General features: G+C 44.2%; 2 long non-coding RNA genes across 2 annotated transcripts in view; one reads left to right on the forward strand and one right to left on the reverse strand.

Annotated features, from left to right (window-relative positions):
- Positions 1 to 20,731, forward strand: part of LOC131509903 (uncharacterized) — a 169,829-nt gene extending 149,098 nt beyond the window's left edge. The window contains exons 5-6 of the long non-coding RNA XR_009260769.1: positions 17,255 to 17,448; positions 20,370 to 20,731. This is a non-coding gene — a long non-coding RNA (uncharacterized LOC131509903). The remainder of the gene's footprint in view (positions 1 to 17,254; positions 17,449 to 20,369) is intronic.
- Positions 3,752 to 6,152, reverse strand: LOC131509906 (uncharacterized). The gene is made up of 2 exons (XR_009260771.1): positions 5,880 to 6,152; positions 3,752 to 3,947 (listed from the first exon to the last, which is right to left on the reverse strand). It is a non-coding gene; the product is annotated as an uncharacterized LOC131509906 (long non-coding RNA).
- Positions 20,732 to 21,520: the final 789 nt, after the last annotated feature.

The raw sequence follows: 21,520 nt of genomic DNA on the forward strand, positions 1-21,520 counted from the left end.
AGAGTGGAAAACAGTGTGGAGGTTCCTCAAAAAATTAAAAATAGATCTACCCTATGACCCAGCAGTAGCACTGCTTGGAATTGACCCAAGGGATACAGGAGTGCGGATGCATAGGGGCACTTGTACCCCAATGTTTATAGCAGCACTTTCAACAATAGCCAAATTATGGAAAGAGCCTAAATGTCCATCCACTGATGAATGGATAAAGAAGTGGTGGTGTACATATACAATGGAATACTACATGGCAATGAGAAAGAATGAAATATGGCCTTTTGTAGCAACGTGGATGGAACTGGAGAGTGTGATGCTAAGTGAAATAAGTCATACAGAGAAAGACAGATACCATATGTTTTCACTCTTCTGTGGATCCTGAGAAACTTAGCAGAAGACCATGGGGGAGGGGAGGGGAAAAAAAAGGTAAAGGAGGGAGGGAGCCAAAGCATAAGAGACTCTTAAAAACTGAGAATAAACTGAGGGTTGATGGGCGGTGGGAGGGAGGGGAGGGTGGGTGATGGGCATTGAGGAGGGCACCTGTTGGGATGAGCACTGTGTGTTGTATGGAAACCAATTTGACAATAAATTTCACATTAAAAAAAAAAGTAGAGTGGCCATTTAACCAACTCCTTATTCCCTCACACTTGGGGCTTTTGAATGTGTTTTCATTGGATTTTGTCTAAACTATCAAAAGACTGAGATCACTAGAAGTGGATAATCAGAGCCACAAACAAATAGTAAAAACGACAGTAAATCTGTTTATTGGCCATTTTACATGTTTTCTTTCTTTCTTTCTTTCTTTCTTTCTGTCTTTCTTTTTCATCCTTCCTTCCTTCTTTTCCCCCTCCCTCTCCTCTTCCCTCCTTTCTTTCTCTCTTTCTTTCTTTCTTTCTTTCTTTCTTTCTTTTTCTTTCTTTCTTTCTTTTGTTTTTTTTTCCAATTCTTTTAGTGTTTATTTATTTTTAAAAAATTTTTTTTAGCATTTATTTATTTTTGAGACAGAGAGAGACAGAGCATGAACAGGGGAGGGGCAGAGAGAGAGGGAGACACAGGATCCGAAGCAGGCTCCAGGCTGTCAGCCCAGAGCCCGACGCGGGGCTCGAACTCACAGACCGTGAGATGGTGACCTGAGCTGAAGTCGGACGCTCAACCGACTGAGCCACCCAGGCGCCCCTAGTGTTTATTTTTGAGAGCTAGAGAGGCAGGGTGTGAATGGCAGAGGGGCAGAGAGGGAGAGAGAGAATCCCAGGCAGGCTCCACACTGTCAGCACAGAGCCCAATGTGGGGCTTGAGCCCACAAACCATGAGATCATGACCTGAGCTGAAAACCAAGAGTCAGACCCTTAACTGACTGAGTTAGGGTCTCAGGGCGCCCCTTACATACGTTATTGCTAATTGTCACATGAAGAGTTAGGTCTATTTCTTATCTTACTAATGAGGGAAGCCGAGGCCAAGAGAAGCAAAGTGACTTGAAAAAAGTCATTCATCTAATAAGCGGCAAACCCCACATTCAAATATAAGACTACGGTATTTTGTCTCACTTTTGGCAAATCCACGTATAATGCTTCACTGACTTGGTGGACCTCTGTGGTTTTGCCACTCAACACATCCATTCCAATCACCTTTCTGCTGCTAACAGTCCACTGATATTCCTCTGAGGTACTATCTTCTCCCCAGCTGTCATTCCAGGTATATGGGGGGGTGGGGTCATGTGACTCGAACCTGGCCAATCAGTGCATGATATTTCTCTGGCTACAGTGACTAACTCTTTCATCCATTCAACAAATATTTATTGAGAGGAGTTGGGACATTTATTGAGAGGAGTTGGGACATTTATTGAGAGGAGTTGGGACATAAAGTAGGAATCAAGATAGGTGAGAATGCTGCTGTGGGGAAGCTTATTTTCTAGTGGGGGCAGGCAGAGAATCAACTATAGCAAATCCTCAGCCTAATTTCAATTGGTAATAAATATTTAAAAAAAAAAATAAAGAACAGGGTTATGGGGTATAAGAGTAACAAGCAATAAGGATATCCAGACTCTTTTTAAGAAGGTGGTCAGAGTCAGGGAGAGGTGATGGCACTTGTGTTGGGTCCCATTTCTACCTGACTTGAACTTGGAAGGGCATGGGACCCCTCAGACTGCTGGTAGCCAGCCATCTTGCCCATCCTTGGAGTCTGAGAATGAAGTCAATGTGGGGGAAGGATGGAGAAGAGGGGAGAGAGAGAGAGAGAGAGAGAGAGAGAGAAATAGGGTCCTGAGGATCTCTTAAAGCCTCTGAATCATGCTGTAAGTGAAGTGAGACCGGGTTTCTAAACTTGTATGCCAGGGGAGCCTATAGATGGTTTTTTTTTTTTTCTTTAATAAGATTCCTTCATTTTATGTTTTATGTGTCTCATACCAGAAAGAATCTCACGTTGTACCACTGAATGTTCAGACTAATCACTGCCTGGCATATGAACCCCCTTCACCCCTGGCAGATGTGAGTAAATTTTGGATAGATAAGCAGATGGCTAAAGAGGTAGGTAGCTCACAGGCTGATTGATCTAGAAAAGATACAAGTTACTGATTGCCCATGCGTGGAGAAACGGATCAGAAAGATACACCCTCAACTCTTCACATAGTTAACACTCTAGATGAGCGGTGGGGGTTTCACTTTTTAATTATTAACTTCTAGAATGTTTGCATTGAAAAGCAAGAATGAATCACTTCTAATATAAAAAAAAAAAAACAAAACAAAAAACCTGCAGATCTAGAAGGGTGTGGACTGAGAAGCCTGTGGAACAGTAGTGAATCGGGCCCCCAACACCATGCCCATAGCATGTAAAATGAGGTGTTGTCGGGCTGTTACTCCACGTAGCTACCAAGAGAGGCTATTCTTGGGGGCTACTTTGGAAAGAAGGGGCCACCGTGCTCTCTTTCCTACAGAGCCTCCCAACGTTTTTCTTGTCCGTAGGGGCAGCCAAAAGATGATAATGTCTGTATGGCTCATAGAATAAAGACATAAGGCCATATGAAGCCAAAAGATTTTCCTGGGCACTTTTTTGGCCCCAGACCCTGCCCAGTTCTCCTAAGAGCTGAAGGGATCCATTTCTTTACATGGGAACCCATTCACTGAGCAATAGCAGGCCGTGATTACAGGACAGGGGCTCTTTCTACTGGAAATGCATGATTCCTCAGGGCATCTGACTGGCTCAGTCAGCAGGGCCTATAATTCTTGATCTCAGGGTTGTGAGTTTGACCCCCATGTTGGGCATAGAGTTAACTTAAAAAGAAATGCATGAGTCTTAAGTGCTTCTCTTTCATACCTAAGGAATTATATCTATTTTAAAGTCCAGAATCTTGACAGGCATTTTTATAGCTGCTTTTTAATTTTAAAATATTTATAGAACTGGGGCGCCTGGGTGGCTCAGTCAGTTAAGCGTCCTACATCGGCTTAGGTCATGATCTCGCAGTTTGTCAGTTCGAGCCCCGTGTAGGGCTGTGTGCAGACAGCTCAGAGCCTGGAGCCTGCTTCAGATTCTGTGTCTCCTTCTTTCTCTGCCCCTCCCCTGCTCACATTCTGTCTTTCTGTCTCTCAAAAATAAATAAATATAACAAAAATTTTTTTAATATCCATAGAACTTATGGGGCACCTGACTGGCTCAGTCAGTGGAGTGTGTGACTCAGGGTTCTGAGTTTGAGCCCCACATTGGATGTAGAGGTGACTTTAAAATAAAATCTTTAAAAAATAAAATAAAATACTCAAAGAACTCATAATTATAATCTTATTGTGCTTTAATTTTGCTTGCTCTCTCTTTAGTAAATTTCTTTTTAGAGAACAACTTTGGCAATCATTTTGGCATCTCCTTTCTCTTGGACAGTTCCATTAGATCATGGAGTGTTCCTGAATCATAATCCTAGGTGAATGCTGTTTCTTAGAAGAGTCCAAAGCCCCACATAGATTCCAGCTTTGCTGTTTAAAGCAAGGAACAAAATTTTACCACAATCTTGTCAGAAAACTCTTGAAGATTCTATGATAGAATCAGTCCTCATCATTGCTTTTCAACTTAGGAAAAAAATAATTACTTCCACATAGCAGATTCCATTTGGACCCAAATAAATTGTGTGCTAAAGCCATCTAAAGCTGTAGCTACTGAAACATTCCCCTTGCAATTTGACTTTTTTATTTAATCACTTTGCTCAGAGAAAATGAAAAGGCAAACTCCAAACCAGGGAAGGTTGAATAATCACAAATTCCAACCTTAAGGAATCTGAATTAATGAGATTTCATGGGATTTTTCTTGCCAAGAAAGAACTACCACCTTCCTCCCTTGGGTCTATGATGCTTATAACTTTACTTACAGGCTTACAATATCATTCCCTAGAGAAGGAATTATGGTCAGACTTTAATTTGGATCAACAGATAAAATTAGAAAGTCTCTTGAGGGAAATGTCATTCATTATTTACAAATGTACATAATTAAAGGAAGAAGTTATATACAGAAGAAAGACTGAAGTGTCTGTAGAGCAAAGACTTAAATATAAGTAGAATTCCCTGGAATCTTACCAGGTGCATGCCTGAAATACATTAATTTAAAGTCTACAGGTTGGGGGCACCTGGCTGGCTCAGTTGGTAGAGCATGCAATTCTTGATCTCGGGTTGTGAGTTTGAGCCCCACATGGAGTCTGAAGCCTACTTAAAATAAATAAGTAAATAAGTAAACAAACAAATAAATAAAATAAAGTCTACAGCTTGGGAAAAAAAAGCTTGAGATACATACATCAAACTATTTTTTGTGTGCTTCTCTGTGGATTGAGGAGAGAGATGGTTATGGAGGAAAAGTTTAACTTGATAGAAGAGATGGCTTATGTTTGGTTATTTAAATAATAAATATAGCAAATATTGGTTAGACTCTTTGGCCACCCAGCAACTAGAACACCTTTTGTCTACTTGTAGAATTTCTCATCTTATGGGTCTGAAAATGTCTAAGCCAGAAACTCATTTTTCTGAACCTCCCTTGTAACTAGATGTAGTAATAGAATTTTCAGGAGAAATAGAACAAATAGGTTCTGGGTTTTTGTTTGTTTGTTTGCTTTGTTTTGTTTTGAGAGAGAAAGAAAGAGAGAGAGAAGAAGGAAGGAAGAGAAGGAAGAAGTTTCAGGAATTGGCTTACCTGATTATGGATACCCAGGAAGAGCCAATATTGCAACGCAAGTCCAAAGGCCATCTGTTGGCAGAGTTCTTTCTTGCTTGGGGGGTGTCAGACTTTTGTTGTATTCAGGCCTTCAACACATTAGATGAGGCCCACCTCCACATTATGGGAGACAATCTGATTTCATCAGATGCCGCTCATTTAAATGTTTATCTCATCTGAGCCCTGGCTATTATATGTAAGTGATGAATTACTAAATTCTACCCTGAAACCAACACTACACTATATGTTAACTAACCTGAATTTAAATAAATTCTTAGGGGAAAAAAAATACAATACAATACAATACAATACAATATCCCCATACTTACTTAAAAAAAAAAAACCATGGGGCGCCTGGGTGGCTCAGTCGGTTAAGCAGCCGACTTCGGCTCAGGTCATGATCTCGCGGTCCGTGAGTTCAAGCCCCGTGTCGGGCTCTGTGCTGACCGCTCAGAGCCTGGAGCCTGTTTTGGATTCTGTGTCTCCCTCTCTCTCTGACCCTCCCCCGTTCATGCTCTGTCTCTCTCTGTCTCAAAAATAAATAAACGTTAAAAAAAAATTTTTAAAAAAATGTTTATCTCATCTGAAAATACCCTCATGGAGAAATCCAAAATAATGGTTGGCCAAATATTTGGGCACTGTGGCCCAACCAAGCTGACACATAAAATTAAACATCACAATGAGGTATAGACATTTGACTTAATCCTTACACAGGCTTTGGTTTGCAAGTAAGCGCATGTAAAATCCATTCTTCATGTGGGGTTGGTCAAGATACCCAGCTTACAGAGGCAAGATGGCAGCAATTCTGGTGGCAGCACTTGTTGCTAGAGTGGACAGCAGAAGGGTCTCCACAGAAAGTGTCATGGCTTTGTTAAATCAAGTTTCATTCTTTAGTCTTCCCAGAAATTCAGTGAACTGCTTAGTTCCTTGAATACATCCCTCTTTTGTTTAAACTAGGTGGATTCTGTTGTTTGCAGCTAAGAACCCTGAAATTCAGTAAGCATGTTGTATTAATTACTAATGCATAACAAATTACCCCGGAACTTAATGGCTTAAAACAATAATAAACATTTATTATATCCCACATTATCTGTAGATCCAGAATTTGTTTTTGTTTTAATTTTCTTTATTAATTTTTTTAACGTTTTATTTATTTTTGAGACAGGGAGAGACAGAGCATGAACAGGGGAGGGTCAGAGAGAGGGAGACACAGAATCTGAAACAGGCTCCAGGCTCTGAGCTGTCAGCACAGAGCCCGACACGGGGCTCGAACTCACGGACGGCGAGATCATGACCCGAGCCGAAGTCGGCCACTTAACCGACTGAGCCACCCAGGATCCCCTGTAGATCCAGAATTTGTAAGTAGCTTCACTGGGTGATTCTGGCCCAGGGTCTCTCTTGAGGTTGTAGTCAATTTGTTGGCCAGTGCCATAATCATCTGAAGACTCAACAGGGGCTGGAGGATCCACTTTCAAGATGGCTTATTCACATGGTTGGCCAGTTGGTGCTGGCTGTTGGAAAGAGGACTCTGTTCTTCTTGTGTGGGCCTCTCCATATAGCTGCTTGAGTGTTCTCAGCATATAGGCTGTCTTTCCCCAGAAAGAGTGATCCAAGAGAGAAAGGTGGATGCAACAATGCTTTTTATGACCCTGGCTGTGTGAAATCACACGCTCTCAATCCACTGCATTCTGTCTGTTACAAGAAAGTCGTTAGGTCCAGCTCTTACTCAGAGGGAGGAACATTAGTTTCTACGTTTTGAAGGAGGGGGGTGCAAAAGAATTTGTAGTTGTATTTTTAAATTTTCTATGTTGTCTTTTTCAAGATGGCCCCCCAACGATCCTCACCTCCTGATAGTCACACCCTTGTGTATGTCTGTCCTATACTCTATTACAGTTGTTCTCTTTGACCAATGGTCTCTGGAGAAGTGGGGGTGTGCCCCTACCAAAATTAGGCTATAAAAAGCTGCGTCTCTTTCACTCTCTTGCTGTTTCCCTACCTCCCTTGCTCTGGAGGAAGCAAGCAACCATGCTGGGAGCAGCCTTATGGAGTGGTCCATGAACTAGAGCCTCTGGCTAACAGCCAACGAGGAGCTGAGGCCGGCCACCAATCGTATGAGCAAGCTGGAAACAGAGCCTTGAGAAGACTGCAGCTCCACGTGACAGTTTGCACCCTTATGAGTCCTCTTGAGACCTTGAACCAGAACCATTCAGCCAACTGGCGCCTGGATTCCTGACCTGTAGAGCCTTCGTGCGATAATGTTTGTTGCTTTAAGTTGCTGACGTTTTGGGGTAATTTTTTAATGCAGCAATAGATAACCAATATATTACCATACGTGTAGCACTATTTTTTCCCAGAAGAAATAAAGGTTTGCATGTGTGTATGTGTAGTGAAAGTGTGTGTGTATAAGTGTGTGCGTGTGCATGTGTGTGTGCCTTGAAAAGAGAGTGTGAGAATAAAATATAGTTCTACTTAACTCAGCAAAGGCAGGCATGATGCTCTTTCTGATATGTCACTAGCCCCCTAGAAATTCTCAACTAAATCTTGGGTTGAAATTATTCTTTTTTAAGGCTGGAGGCTACTACTGACCAAGCTGTAACTTGCTGCCACCAAGATTGTGTCAAGCAAGGCCTGGGATCCCCTCCCTCAAAATGGGTTGGGGCCATATTGGGCTCCTATATATATTAATGGGTCCTGTGCTTCCAAAGTAGCAACAATTGGGGCACCTGGGTGGCTCAGTCGGTTAAGCGTTGGACTCTTGATTTTGTCTCAGGTCATGATCTCATGGTTCGTGAGTTCAAGCCCCACATCAGGCTCTGTGCTGACAGTGCAGAGCCTGCTTGGGATTTTCTCTCTCCCTCTCTTTCTGCCCCTCCCCTGCTCTCTTAAGCAAACAAACAAAAAAATTTTTTTAAAGTAGCAATGGTTGTTTTTTAATTTCTTGTTAGCCTTATTGCTTTAGAAAGTCTGTAGTCACAGACTATAACAAGTACCTTGTGGGTTATTCAGTCGTATTTTTAGATTTAATAACAAAAACAAATGTACATTTATTTTCAGTTATTCAAGATAATGCAGCACCCATTTTTTCAGTAAACATTAAAAGAGAACTACTGGGTGCCAACCCTGGCCCAGGCCCTGGAACGGGCTTCAAATGTCCTCAGCACTGCCAGAAGAGAGCAAATGCCATTGTTGCAGTAGTAACATGATTAGGGGACACTAAAGCCCTCCTTTTCCGTGGGGCGAACAAGCCAGCAATCTGTCTCCAAGGAGCCCCACAGGGTGACTTGTGGATTCATCCGGGTCCAGGTTCTGGTCACAGAGCTTTGTAGGCAGCACACCAAGAGCAATCTATGCCCCAAGGGAGAATCTATTAACCACACTCATGAGACTCTTACATAAACCAGAAGGTCAGTTTATTAATTTACAATGAAAATCCTAACTATCACAGGGACCGGGACGCTCAGGCTGGCATGTCAAACCCTAACCTTCCTCCCCCTCCTCCTGGCCTCTCCTCTTCCCTTACTTCATTTCCTGCTGTGACCAACACTTAGTGAGCATGTCCCACAAGCCAGGCACAGGGCTGAGAGCTGGAGAAAGTGGCATATGGAATCAAAAGAGTTCTTGCCCTCAGTCGGAGAAGTAGAAGGAAACCCTAATTGAAACATTCATGCGAATAAATGCCAGGTCTCTGAGGTTCGTGGAGACCTTTTTGATGATAGCGACCATGAAGGCTCCTGTCCTCGGGACCGTGGGCACTCCCAAACATGAACAACACCATGCACACAATCTCAGGAGGTTCTCAGTCACTCTGAAACCCATGTGGGGAATTTTGGTGCAGCATACCCCCCTCTGTTGGCAGAGCTACATGGGAAGCGGCCAAGTCACAGCCCGAAGTTTGCTTCGAGATCATGGAGTTGAAACAAGGGTGTTATTTGGGTGAATTGAGTGTTCGAGAGCATTAGACTAAGATCGCCCACAACGTGTCATAAGCGGCTTTGCCACTTGAGATACTCCACCCGTTGGGGGTCTCCCCTAACCTGGAGCGATGCCTGAATGGAGTCCTGCCAGCATTAACCTCGCTCCTCTAAGTGAATAAAGCTGACCAAACCCCACTTGGCCGACGCATCTGTCTTCAGATAGGCCAATACCCTGATCCACGGAGAGCCAACATCCCTAGCCTTGGAGTGATACGGTGGCCTTCAGAGGACTCCACATCCACCTATCTTGTCCCTGATCCTTCATGAATAGGTTTCAAGGCTAACCTCGGTGGAGAGCTGTGCCTTTCTTACTTGCAAGTTCTTTTAAGCTGTAGTGTTCTGGGCCCCAGCAGCTCCCAGCTGGCTTTTCCAAGAGCATCTGGAACATAAGGAAAGGCAGACACCTGGCTCATCAAAAACCTTTCCAGCCTACCTTTCTCCTCCCCACAAGATAAAGCAGGAGTGGGCCAGCTTTTTATGTAAAGAACCTCCTAGTAAATATTTTAGGTCTCTCTCCTAACTCCTCAACTCTTTTGTGGTGCAGAAAGCAGCTGTAGCTGATACATCTATGAATGAGCATAGCCGTGTTTCAATAAAGCCTTAGGTACAAAAAGCAGGGGGCTGGCCGGATCCAGCCTGTGGTCTGTAGTTTGCTGACCCCTGGTCTAGGAGATAGATGATCATCTTCCCTACGGCTTCTCCCCAGCTCCCTCTGCTCTCCTTCACTGGTCTTCCTGAAGGATTTATTTCCACCATATTTCAGAGGATTTGACAGACAGAGAAAATGGTTCTGTGGGAACAGCAAATGGAAGATTGCTTTCAGCTAGGAAAGGCTTCCCAGCCTCGGTGCTCCGTCCTTCCTACTTTGGGTGCAGAAGTGGTGGGAGAGAGCCGTCAGACGAACAAGGGAAAACATTCAGGACGTCAGAAACGTTTAATGCAGAGAACAGAAGGTTCCAGCAAGGCACAAGGCGTCGTGAGGAGTACTTCCTCTTCAGTCAGATAATGACAATAATAGTAACAGCAAGGTAACGCGGATAACATTCGTTGAAGGCTTACCACGTGCCAAATGTTCCGCCAGGTGTTTTTCTAACTATCGTGTGTGGTGCTGGGTTTGCTTTCCAGCCCTGCCACCTTCTAGCTGTGTGACTCCGCTTCACCCTTCCAAACCTCAGTTTCTCCATCCGTTAAACAGAGGCTGTGGCGTAACCTATGAAAAGCACTCAGCACAGTGTCTGCCCCCCCCCCCCCCCCCCCCCCGCCAAGTGCTTGGTAAGAGTTAGACCTTTGCTATTCGAATCTGTAGAGGGGCCAGGTTTGTTCTCCGCACCCCCAGAGCTTAGCAATGAAGCCAGTTGATGGAACCCTGGGAAAGACAGATTCCAACCCCAGGGGAAGCTTGCTGACTCAGCACTTCCGAGTTACAGGGTTCTTGTGGGAAGGTTGTAGATTCCTGAAGGACATGTTGTGTAGTAAAATAAATTTGAGAGATTTTCAGTTAAGTAAAATTAAACAAGTTTCTCAACGGCTGTATTTTTTAGAGCCCTGAATACACTGCTGTGGTATAGATCACTAAGCAGGTATTATCACAGACAGCTCTTTCCAGATGTATTTACCAGTTGTTTCTTGACTCTAGAGAGCCCATGGGGATTGGTTTGTCGCAGAAAATCCTTTAGGAAGGTATAGTTGGAGATGTGTGAAAATTGATTGGCTAAGCGAGGTAGTGAGCTCCTCATTAAGGGAAGTATGCAAGCAAAAGCTGGCTGCTGAAAGGGCAGGCGTGTGGACAGGGTCATCCTGTGGTAGATGACAAGGGGGCTGAGTCAAGTGAAAGGCTCCTATGATTCCTGGCTGCTGGTCTTGTGCCTTCAGGCTCAGGGGGCTGTGCTCATTTTCGGTTCCAGATCTGGAATTTTGGATTTGACTTTGATATCAAGGAAGGAGCTCTTTGGGGTCAAGCAAGGTACTGGGCTGTTCTCGTAGCCCCAAGTAATGAGGCCCTGAGGAGCCAGGCTGACCTTCCCCCTGCTTTAGGGTCCCCTCAAGTCTGCTGAGGATCAAGGTATGGGTCACCAAGGGCAGTGAAATCACATTGTCTGCTATAACATAAGAGCTCAGGAAATGTTCCTCTTTGAGATCCATCCTCAGTATCCTGAGGTGTCACTGGTCAAGGGCAGACAGCGTGACTGGGGAATTATTAACTGATTGTTATTGAAAAGTGAAGGCTGGTCCACCTTCTGGTCTCCATCACACCCGTGCATACGTGCACGCGCACACACGCACATGCTTATACCCCAATTCTAAGGCTACTTGAAGTCTCCCAATCCTGGCTGAGACATGCTAAAATGTCCCCTGCTCACTCAGAGATGCAGGAGCAACCTGGTTAATAACACTTTTCAAATCCCCTGTTTTCCACTAAATCTGGACCAACGACAGGACATTCTGGGCTAACCGTAGGACTATTCTCTTTCCACTGGACCCGTTCCTCTTCTCCTACCACTCTTTCCTCCTTGCTGGAATTTTCCCGCTTGTCACCAGAAGGGACCAATTCTAAAGCTGACCTGGTGGATAAAGGCAACAGGCCCTGACTAGCACTGCGAACACTGAGCACCAGCAGGGGCGATTTTCGAGACTGGAGACAGGTGGGTTCAATAGATGTCAGTTAATAACAGAAGGCGTTTGGATGCTTTTACAAGAAGCAGCTGGGATGTGCCCTCTGCTTCTGACGTCTCCTGTGACGGTAAAAAGTTCTGTATCTCCTGCACAATTAGCAGATTTTCTGCCCATTACATGTAAGTGCCTCCTCCCCCATGTGAATCATCAGTCAGGTTGGAGAATGTCTTTGTTGAAAACCCACCTTTCCGGGTGCCTAGGTGGCTCAGTTGGTTGAGCATCTGACTTCAGCTCAGGTGATGATCTCATGGTTCATGAGTTCGAACCCCACCTCAGTCTTCGTGCTGACAGAGCGGAGCCCACTTCAGATTCTCTGTCCCCCCTCTCTCTTCCCCTCCCCCTCCCTGGCTCACGTTCTCTCTCTCTCTCTCAAAAATAAATAAACATTAAAAAAAAGATCACCATTCATTATCATGCTTCTTAACTTCCCAGACAACGGAGTAGTTTATGAGAACCCAAGACCATGATGGCTCTCCTCAAAAGCAGGGCGTGAATCGAGGTTGTTGTTGCTACCTGCCCAGTGACTGCCCGGCCCCCTGTCTGTGAGTGCCCCCTCCCATGCCTTGTTGAGCACATCACTGGTTAAATTGGGGCAGTTTTCCAGTAACAGGAGGTGACCTACAAATGAATAAAAGTTACCTCTTGATCTAGTTTAGTAGATAATGATGACAGAGAATTTTCATATAAAGAAAGAAGACAGTTTTGTGATTACGGAGATGAACCGAGGCACAGGGGAAGGAGACTGCGCACGGGAGGCACAAAAGATCTGAGGTTGCATCTAGCAGCAACAGTTACTTGCTGTGTGTTTTGGACAACGTGCTTGACTTCTCTGGGTCTTATACGTGGGGCAAATTATACCATGCAGACATCTTTTCTCCCTTTTTCTTCGTTTCTTTTGTCTTTCCAAAGAAAATTACAGGAATAGCAGATCCTATTTCCTGTTGTTTTGGTGGAGGTGCCAATCATAGAAATATCCATCACCTGCCACCTCCCCCTTCCTTCAGTGGCCAGTAAAATAGGGACATCTGAACGAGGCAGGGCTCCTTCTTAGGATTTTGTGTATAAATGCCTCTTGGAAGAGAGACCCTCTCCCTTCCCTCTGCCGAAGTGAAATGATGAAAGTCTGGATTTCTGGGTAGAGGCTCCCTGTCCTTCTAAGATTCCACCCTTCCCCTCCCTCCTCTCTCCTGGGGCAGGGGGGCAGGAGGGGGGCGGGAATAAAGCCAAAGCTCAGAAGCAGATCTGTAAGGAGGGAAGCGCAACAGCAGGTGTTTAAGTTTCTTTTGAATCCTCTTTTGTAACTGTTACTACTTTTTGATTTTGATTTTGATTTGGGTTTGGGTACTGTGTTAGAACAAAAGGGTCTTTAAAGGTTGCTGGGTCAACTTTTGTTGTTTTCCCGATGAATAAAATGGGGTCAAGGGAGGCAGTACCTCCCCTCAAGCCTCCGGCTTCTAAGGCAGGACTGACAGTGCAGGCTTTGGACTTGAAGGCTGGAGCTCCTGGCTTCGTGGCCACAGTGGTACCTCAGCTTTCTGTTAGGCTAGTCAAGTGACTCATAGGCTGCGTATGAGCATGATTCCCAAGTCACTAGATGGTGACTCCCTCACCTCACTGTCCCCAAATCCTTCTTATCTTGCTCTCTACCCTTCATCATTCCAACGGTGTCTGGAATACCACTGTGGTACTGATTCCTTTGAGCTCTTTTCTTGGTGCTTCTTACGGAAGTGGTAATACAGAAAACTAATTTAAACTACTGGATGAATTCCTTTTAAGACCCTCTTTCATCAGGAATAAAAAGAAAGAAAGAAAAGGGCTTCCGGTATCTTGGGAGAATGGATTAGAGAAGGGCATAATGTATGGGAAAGAGTCCAAAAGAAGGAAAATGGTATACAAAGGGGAATTCGGTGCTCCTGAAGACAGACTGCTTCACTTTTAGAATCTTCCTCTTCTCTCCATCACCATATCTCCCTTCTTTGTGGTCCTACATAGAGTCAAAACTTCCGAGCTTGCAGCAGTTCCCTCCTCTTCTCCAAAGCTGCAGAATCTACCTCCTGTTTCAAAGGCTGAAAATGCAACTCACTTTCCCAGTTTGCTTGCAGCTAGAGCATGTGATCTATGCCTGACCAGTTAGACATTAAGGAGACTCTGGTGGCGTTGCTTCTGGGAGGGTCTTTTCTCCTTGATAAAGGAGAGGTACACAGGGGAAAATCTCTTTTATTTCTGCTTTTGAATGTGGCAACACAGAGACATGATAGTTGGAGCTGTTGCAGCCATCTTGCCATCATGAGGAGACATGTCTAAGACAAAGGCCACCACGTTGAAGTTTATGATATGGAAGGCTGCAAAGACGCAGGGTCCTAGATGATACTGTTTCTGTACAGAAATAACCCTAGTACAGCCCAACCACTGGATTTCTTGTTATATAAGATAGTGAATATTCTTTATCATATAAGCCACATTTAATGGGGTGCTTCCTTTCTTGCCACCCCAAATCATTCTATTACCATGTCTCAGACTTGTTTCTAAGAAGTATCCTTAATGGAATATAGTTTTGTCTCTAAAATAGTTTTTTAATGTTAGTTTTTTTTTTTTTTAATTGCTGGAGGTTCTATTTGGTTCTTGTCAAATCTAGTGGGTGACTTGATACTTTCCTGTCCCATGTAGCTATCTTTGACCTTGTCTTTTATTTCTGTAAATATATTATGCATGCCTACTTCATAAGATGTTCCTGATAACTCTACTCTATAACCTCATTGCAGGATTATTTCTGCTGGCTGCTATTTCTGCTTGTTCTTCATAGAGACTTATTTCTTTTTATCCCTGGTTATCTTTGATTATATGCTGTTCATTGTACCTAAAGAATAATTGTAGGAGTAATTTGAAGTCTTAGGTAAAGCTACCTTCCTCCAGAGAGGATGTGTGTCTGAATTTGTCAGGTGTTTGGGGATCACCTTAAACCAGGTTCGAGGCTTGAGGTTTCCCAGAACACCAGACACTGGCTCCTGGCTGCAAATCCACAAAGCATAGGTTACTTCTGGTTCACCTCTTCCCTGAGTGTATAGGGCCATGGCAGGGTGGGGTGTGGGGGGAGAGGGGGGACAGGTCTCTGTTATTATAGAGAGGGTCTCTAATTAGCCTGCCCTTTTGATTTCTGCCTCCTTTTCCCCCCAAGACCATCAAAACAAAAGTTCACATTGCTGGAATCAGCTAATGCTCTTGGTTCACAAGTGACTTCTGTGCTCCCCTTATCTCTTTAGGGTCCTGTTTTCCCTTCAGTTTTGGCCTGCTGGTTTCTTACTGTATCATGAACTCTTCAGTGCTTGTAAGATACTCAATTTATTCAGCAAGTTTTCTTGTTTTCCAGAGGAGGGCTGGTCCAAACAAACTAACACACCGTGAACAGAATTGCAACTTTTTCTTTGTCCTTTTGCCAAGTTCTCTGTCGATGACGAAACTGTGTCTTCAGGGTCCTCATCAGTTGGTTTTTCCTGTCCATGGGCCTGGCATTTCCTTGCCTGTCTCTTCTGACTGCTTTGTCCTACTCTTGATTTTGCTTCCCTCCTGATTTTTAAAAATTTTTTTACTTTTTAAAATTTACATCCAAATTAGTTAGTATATAGTGAAATTCCTTCCTGATTTCTAGCCTTCAACCTGATTTCTGCTTGCCCTGACTCCTGGCACTTATTCATTCCAACTTCTACTGGGGGTTTCTGTGCTGACTTGGGTATAATAGGGTCCCAGCTACTCACCCAGCTCTTGACATCTCAGCTGAGTCTGGATCCATGACCTTATATTTGCCAACATTGGCCCCTCAAGTGCCTCCCTTCTTTTTTATTTTTTTTAAGTTTACTTATTTATTTTGAGAGGGAAAGGGAGAGAATGTGCATGAGTGGGAGAGGAGCAGAGAGGGAGGGAGAGAGAGAGAGAGAGAGAGAGAGAGAGAGAGAGAGAGAGAGAGAATCCCAAGCAGGCTTCTCACTGACAGCACAGAGCGAAGCCGGACATGGGGCTGGAAGCCATGAACCATGAGATCATGACCTGAGTTGAAATCAAGAGTCGGCCACCCAACTGACTGAGCCACCCAGGGGCCCCATGCCTCCCTTCTTTATAATATCCTGGCTACCCATCTGGCCTTGACTCTTCTGATTAATTCTCCTTTCCTTTCTAGAGTCACCTGCTGCTTTGGCATCACCTACCTGGTTCATGGCACCACCTTAGGCTTCCCTTGATTGAATATTTTAAGTAGATGGACTTAAGGCTGAGTCTATTTAATTACCTTGGTCAGATAGAGAATCACACTGTGGGGGACCTCATGGTTTTTTTATACTAATGAGTAACTCGAAGATTTTAATCTTCCTTTAAAATGTAGAGAGCCAAAGTTTATGATAAAAAAGAAATTGAAAATGGCAACAACAACAACAAAATCAGACCTGTTCTTAAGACTTTTCTTTGGGTTTTGAGAGTCTATTTGGCCACCCACAAGAAACAAGCAGTTAAGGATAATGATAGAGGGCACAGTCTTATAAATCTAGTGGGCCCAGGTTTAATACCATTTCCACCCCTTATTAGCTATGTGGATTTGTACAATTCATCCTACTCTTCTTAATGTGTATTTCCTCACCCATAAAATGGTGCTAATATTTCCTTCTTCATGAAGTTGTTATGGGCAAAAAGAGATAAAAAGGCATGTTTAGCACAGTTCCTGCCATCCATAATCACTCAATTAAAGACATTATCATTATCACTGTTATCATTAACGGTAGTAGGGTCTCCCTTCCTTCCCAATACTTCACAAACCGGGTTGTCATGTGCCTGCTCATCCTTTACTCTGGCCTGTAATCTCCACCACCTGAAGCTTGACTTCATTAAGCAACAGTGTGGTGGTAATTATTCCCCAATGGCCCTGGCTAAAACTCGCATGTTCCTCTGGCTCTTACATGGTCACGTTTGTGTAATAAGGTGACTAGTTGAAACAAGTCCTGGTTCGTGAGGTTCAGGGCTTGCGATATGAGGCAAGTTACATTCATGGTTGAAAGACGTCTTGGTTTTTTATGTCCAAGAGTTGTTTTTCAAAAGATAGGAAGCCCAACAGAAGACAAAGATAATTAGGCTCCTGCTAGGATATACATGGCCTTCTGTGTCTTTGGTATAGACACTGAAGGATTTTAAGACTAAATGGGTCAAATCCAGCCGCCTCATTTGCCAGATAAGGAAACCAAGACTCAGAGACATGGAGTGACCTGCCCAGGGCCACACAGTCTATTGGTGGCAAAGCCAGAACAAGAATCCAGATCCTGGTTCTATAATTAACCAGCCATATGGGGACTCACTTCTGATGAATAGAATGTGAAAAAGTGACACTGTGTGATTCCTGAGGTTGGGTCATAAAAAGAATATATTTTTTCCTGGTTCTCTCTGTTTCTGTCTATGTCCAGCCACCAGGTTTCAAGGACACTGAAGGGGAGGTCTGCTGGGGAAGAACTGGGGCCTGTCACCAACAACCAGTACCAACTTGCCAGCCATATGATTGAGCCACCTTGGAAGTTGACTTCTAGTCCCAGTCAAGCCTTCAGATGACATTAGCCCGGGAGGAAATCTTAACTGCAACCTCATGGGAGATGGATGGCAGGTGAGAACCACATAGTCAAGTTTCTCTCCAACTCCTGTCGCACAGAAACTGTGGGAGATGCTGCATTTTTATTATTACCCTAAGCTATTACATTTTGGGGTAATCGTTAAGCTATACTAGGTAACTAATATGCTACAGTAATTAATACTAATATTTAATTTAACACTAATATTTACCCAGGACTTTTCGAGTTGGAAGTGATGAAAATCCAGTTCACTGGTGAGAAAGGGAGAGAGAGAGAGAAAGAGAGAGAGAGAATTATTGGTCCTTTACTTGGGAAAACCAGAGACTAGCTTTAGAGACGCCATGTTGTCAAATGATGTCATCAGGATTCTTTTTCTCATCGTCTCTCTGTTGGTTTCTCTTTTGTGACTTCACTCTGATGGGATCATTCTCTCCCTCCACAAAGACACTTTCTCAGGACACCTGAGTTGGTTAAGTGTCCAACCTTGGCTCAGGTCATGATCTCATAGTTCATGAGTGTAAGCCCTGTACTGAGCTCTTTGCTGTCAGCACAGAGCCCGCTTTGGATCCTCTGTCTGCCTCTCTCTCTCTCTCTCTCCCTGTCTCTCCCCTGCTTGTGTATGTGTGCATTCTCTCTCTCTCTCTCTCTCTCTCTCAAAAAAAAAAAAAAGACACTTCTCTATACAGTATGGGTTAGCCCAGCCAGAGGCAACCCAGGGTTTCTTAATTCCAGCTTAATGACCATAAGAGAAGCACAGGACTTCTCTCCCCCAACAGTCATGTATATTCCTAGGAAATACTATAATTGGCCAAGTTTGGTCCCCATGCCTGTGTCTTAGCCACTCACTGTAGCTAGAGAAATGGGGAAATATGACTGGTCACCAATACCTTGGCCGCAACTAACTTGTTTTTCAAAGTGTAGTCCATGGACTGACAGGAAAGCATCATCTTGGGCCTTGTTTGAAACCCCAAATCTTGGCCCTTCTCTAGACTGTGACTCAGAATCTGTATTCTCTCTTCACAAGATCTCCAGGTAATTTGTATACACATTAAAATTTGAGAAGCACTATTCTAGTATAATTTATTTCCCAGCAATAAGTAATCTTTCTTCTCATCTGCTAGGTGAATTTATACTCCCCTGCCCCCTGTTTGGTAGGATACTTTTATCTTTTAACCACCTTATGTATTTTGTGTGCACATCTTCTCTTTCCCCACCATGCTTGGGTCCTGAAGGAGAGAATCCAATGTCTGATGGACAGAGCCCTCTTCCATAAGATGGAGATAATGTTATTCACCTTAGAAGGGAGCTCATGAGGACTGAAACAAATAACACACATGGGTGCATAGCACAGTGCCTATTATATCATAGATGCACCATCATGACAGCTAGTGCTCTCCCCCTAAACTGGCTGCCATTTTGTGCTTACCTAGCACTGTGCTAGGTCCTTTGTTATTTCTTCCCATTGAGTCCTCACAGTAAAGCTCACAGCTGTAGCAGTGAAACAGGTGTTTTGAAAATTCAGGTATTTAGACAAGTTCTAAATTCTTCCTTTCAAAATCAGGAAATGAAGCAGGGTTACATAATTAGCAAATGATTGAGGCAGGATTTGAGTCCAGAACTGTTGGCTCTCTGGCCTAGTTCTCAATAGCTCTCTCTGCTCTATCGTGTTGCATAATGAAGTCTTTCAACCAATATTTGTTAAATTAAAGAATAAAAGCCACAGGCTCCCTAAAACAAGCCAACTTTGGCCAGGCTGATGATATAACTGAGAGACAAAGGTCAAGCTAAGGGAAGAGTCTCTTCCCTCTTTACTATAAGTGGGTCAAGCAGGTACGATAAATGGCAGGTGACCTTCACCTCAATGTCAAGGAGACAATAGGACTGAAAGAGGCCCTGGGAGCTGGAGAACATGGCTGGTCTGAGAGGGCAGACCCCCACCTTCCCGCCAGTGTTCGTGGTTATGGCATCTGGGTGGCTTATGCCTGGCGTCTGTTCTGATAAGACAGCACCAACACATACACACGGTGTTAAATATTTCAAACCTGGCCTCCGAGAAGGTGGACCCAGTGTTGTCAGATCTGATTTGTTCAAATAAAGCCAGAGATCTGGACTTTTATGTGAAATCCTCGACTTTTAAATATTGATGAATAATTTAATTTTTTTAAATTTATTTATTTATTTTGAGAGAGAGTGCATGTGCACTCATGCATGTGATTGGGGGAGGGGCAGAGAGAGAGGGAGAGACAGAATCCCAAGCAGGCTCCGTGCTCCCAGTGCAGAGCCCTACACAGGGCCCAAACCCACAAATCGTAAGATCACGACCTAAGCTGAAAGCAAGAGTTCGACACTCAACCTACTGAGCCACCCAGTCACCCCTAATTTGTTTTAAGTGCGTGGGCCATACATGGGGAAGCGGAACTGGGGGATGGATAGTAGTAACCAGACTATAACCTCTGTCCTAAACTATACAGGGAAATCTATACTGTTTTTGTTTACTAAACCAGTACAAAACAAATAGGCAGGGAAAAGGAAGAAGAAAGAAGGGAGGAGAATGCTGGCTACTTGACCACTTGAGTCTCAGGCAGTAAAGTGGAAGACAGCTCTCAGCTGGGGAGGAATGGGGGAAGAAAGGAGGGGCTCTCTGTGGCTAATTGTCCCAAGGGCCATGGCGTCCAACGGGGAGTCCCTTCCACCTCCCAGGGTTGCCAAGGGCCAACCCAGCTAATCAACTTTTTTTTTTTTTTTTTATCACCTTGGAGGCCCTCTCTGTCTTTGTTCAGCTGTAATCTTTCTTAATTAGATAATTGAAATAATCATCCAATTAAGTTAGTTCACATGGCCCCCCTTTCTTGAGGAGTCGCTGAATCCAGCTGGCTTCTCATTTCCGCTGACTCTGTTCCTCGCCTCATGCAGGGTCTGAAACAGGTTTCAAGCTGTTTTCTTTCCTCTTTTTCAGTTTGCCGTTTCAGTTCATAGGAGCTACGACTAAAGTTCTTTTCTGGGTGATGTCAAGACAGACTCCTGAAGCAACTGAAGCCAGAAGTTAGAACTGGCACCATCACTGTGGGGGATAAGAATTTCTGGCCCACAAGGGTTTGAATCCCTATTCTGCCATTTAGTAACAAGGTGACTTTGAAAGTGTGTGCTGACCTTGCAGAGCTGGCAGTTTCCCCATCTGTGAAATGGGAATAAAAACAGAACTTACCCCACAGCTAGGGTTGTTGTGTGACTTACTTGAGATAATGTAAGTGAGGCCACCAGCTCTGTGCCTGGCACACAGTAAGCACCCAGGACATGTGTGGGTTGTTTTCCAACATGCAGAATGATGTACTCTTTTATTATTTAAAAAAATTGTTTTCAGAACATTTTCTTAAGTTTATGTATTTTTTTTTAACATTTTATTTATTTTTGAGACAGAGAGAGACAGAGCATGAACGGGGGAGGGGCAGAGAGAGAGGGAGACACAGAATCGGAAGCAGGCTCCAGGCTCTGAGCCACCAGCCCAGAGCCCGACGCGGGGCTTGAACTCACAGACCGCGAGATCGTGACCTGAGCCGAAGTCGGACTCTTAACCGACTGAGCCACCCAGGCGCCCCATGTTTATGTATTTTTTTGAGAGAGACAGAGATAGCATGAGTAGGGGAGGGGCAGAGAGAGAGAGAGAGAATCCCAAGCAGGCTCCCCACTGTCAGCACAGAGCCAGATATGTGGCTTGAACTCATGAAACCATGAGGTCATGACCTGAGCCAAAACTGAGTCAGATGCTCAACCAACTGAGCCACCCAGGCGACCCCCAAAATTTTTTTCTTAGTGTTTCTTTATTTTTGAGAGAGAGAGAGAAAGAGAGACAGAGTGGGAGTGGGGGAGGGACAGAGAGAGAGAGAGAGAGACAGAATCAGATGCAGGCTCCAGGCTCCGAGCTGTCAGCACAGAGCCCAAGGCAGGGCTGGAACTGATGAACCTCAAGATCATGACCTGAGCCGAAGTCGGATGCTCGCCCAACTGAGCCACCCAGGAGCCTCCAGAATGATGTATTCCTAATAACTCAAATTGTTTCATTATGTGTTTGCAGTAGAAATTGAGGAAAGAAAAACAGAGGGAAACCAT

The sequence above is a fragment of the Neofelis nebulosa genome, chromosome 4 (genome assembly GCF_028018385.1).
Source record: "Neofelis nebulosa isolate mNeoNeb1 chromosome 4, mNeoNeb1.pri, whole genome shotgun sequence".
Lineage (NCBI taxonomy): Eukaryota > Metazoa > Chordata > Mammalia > Carnivora > Felidae > Neofelis > Neofelis nebulosa.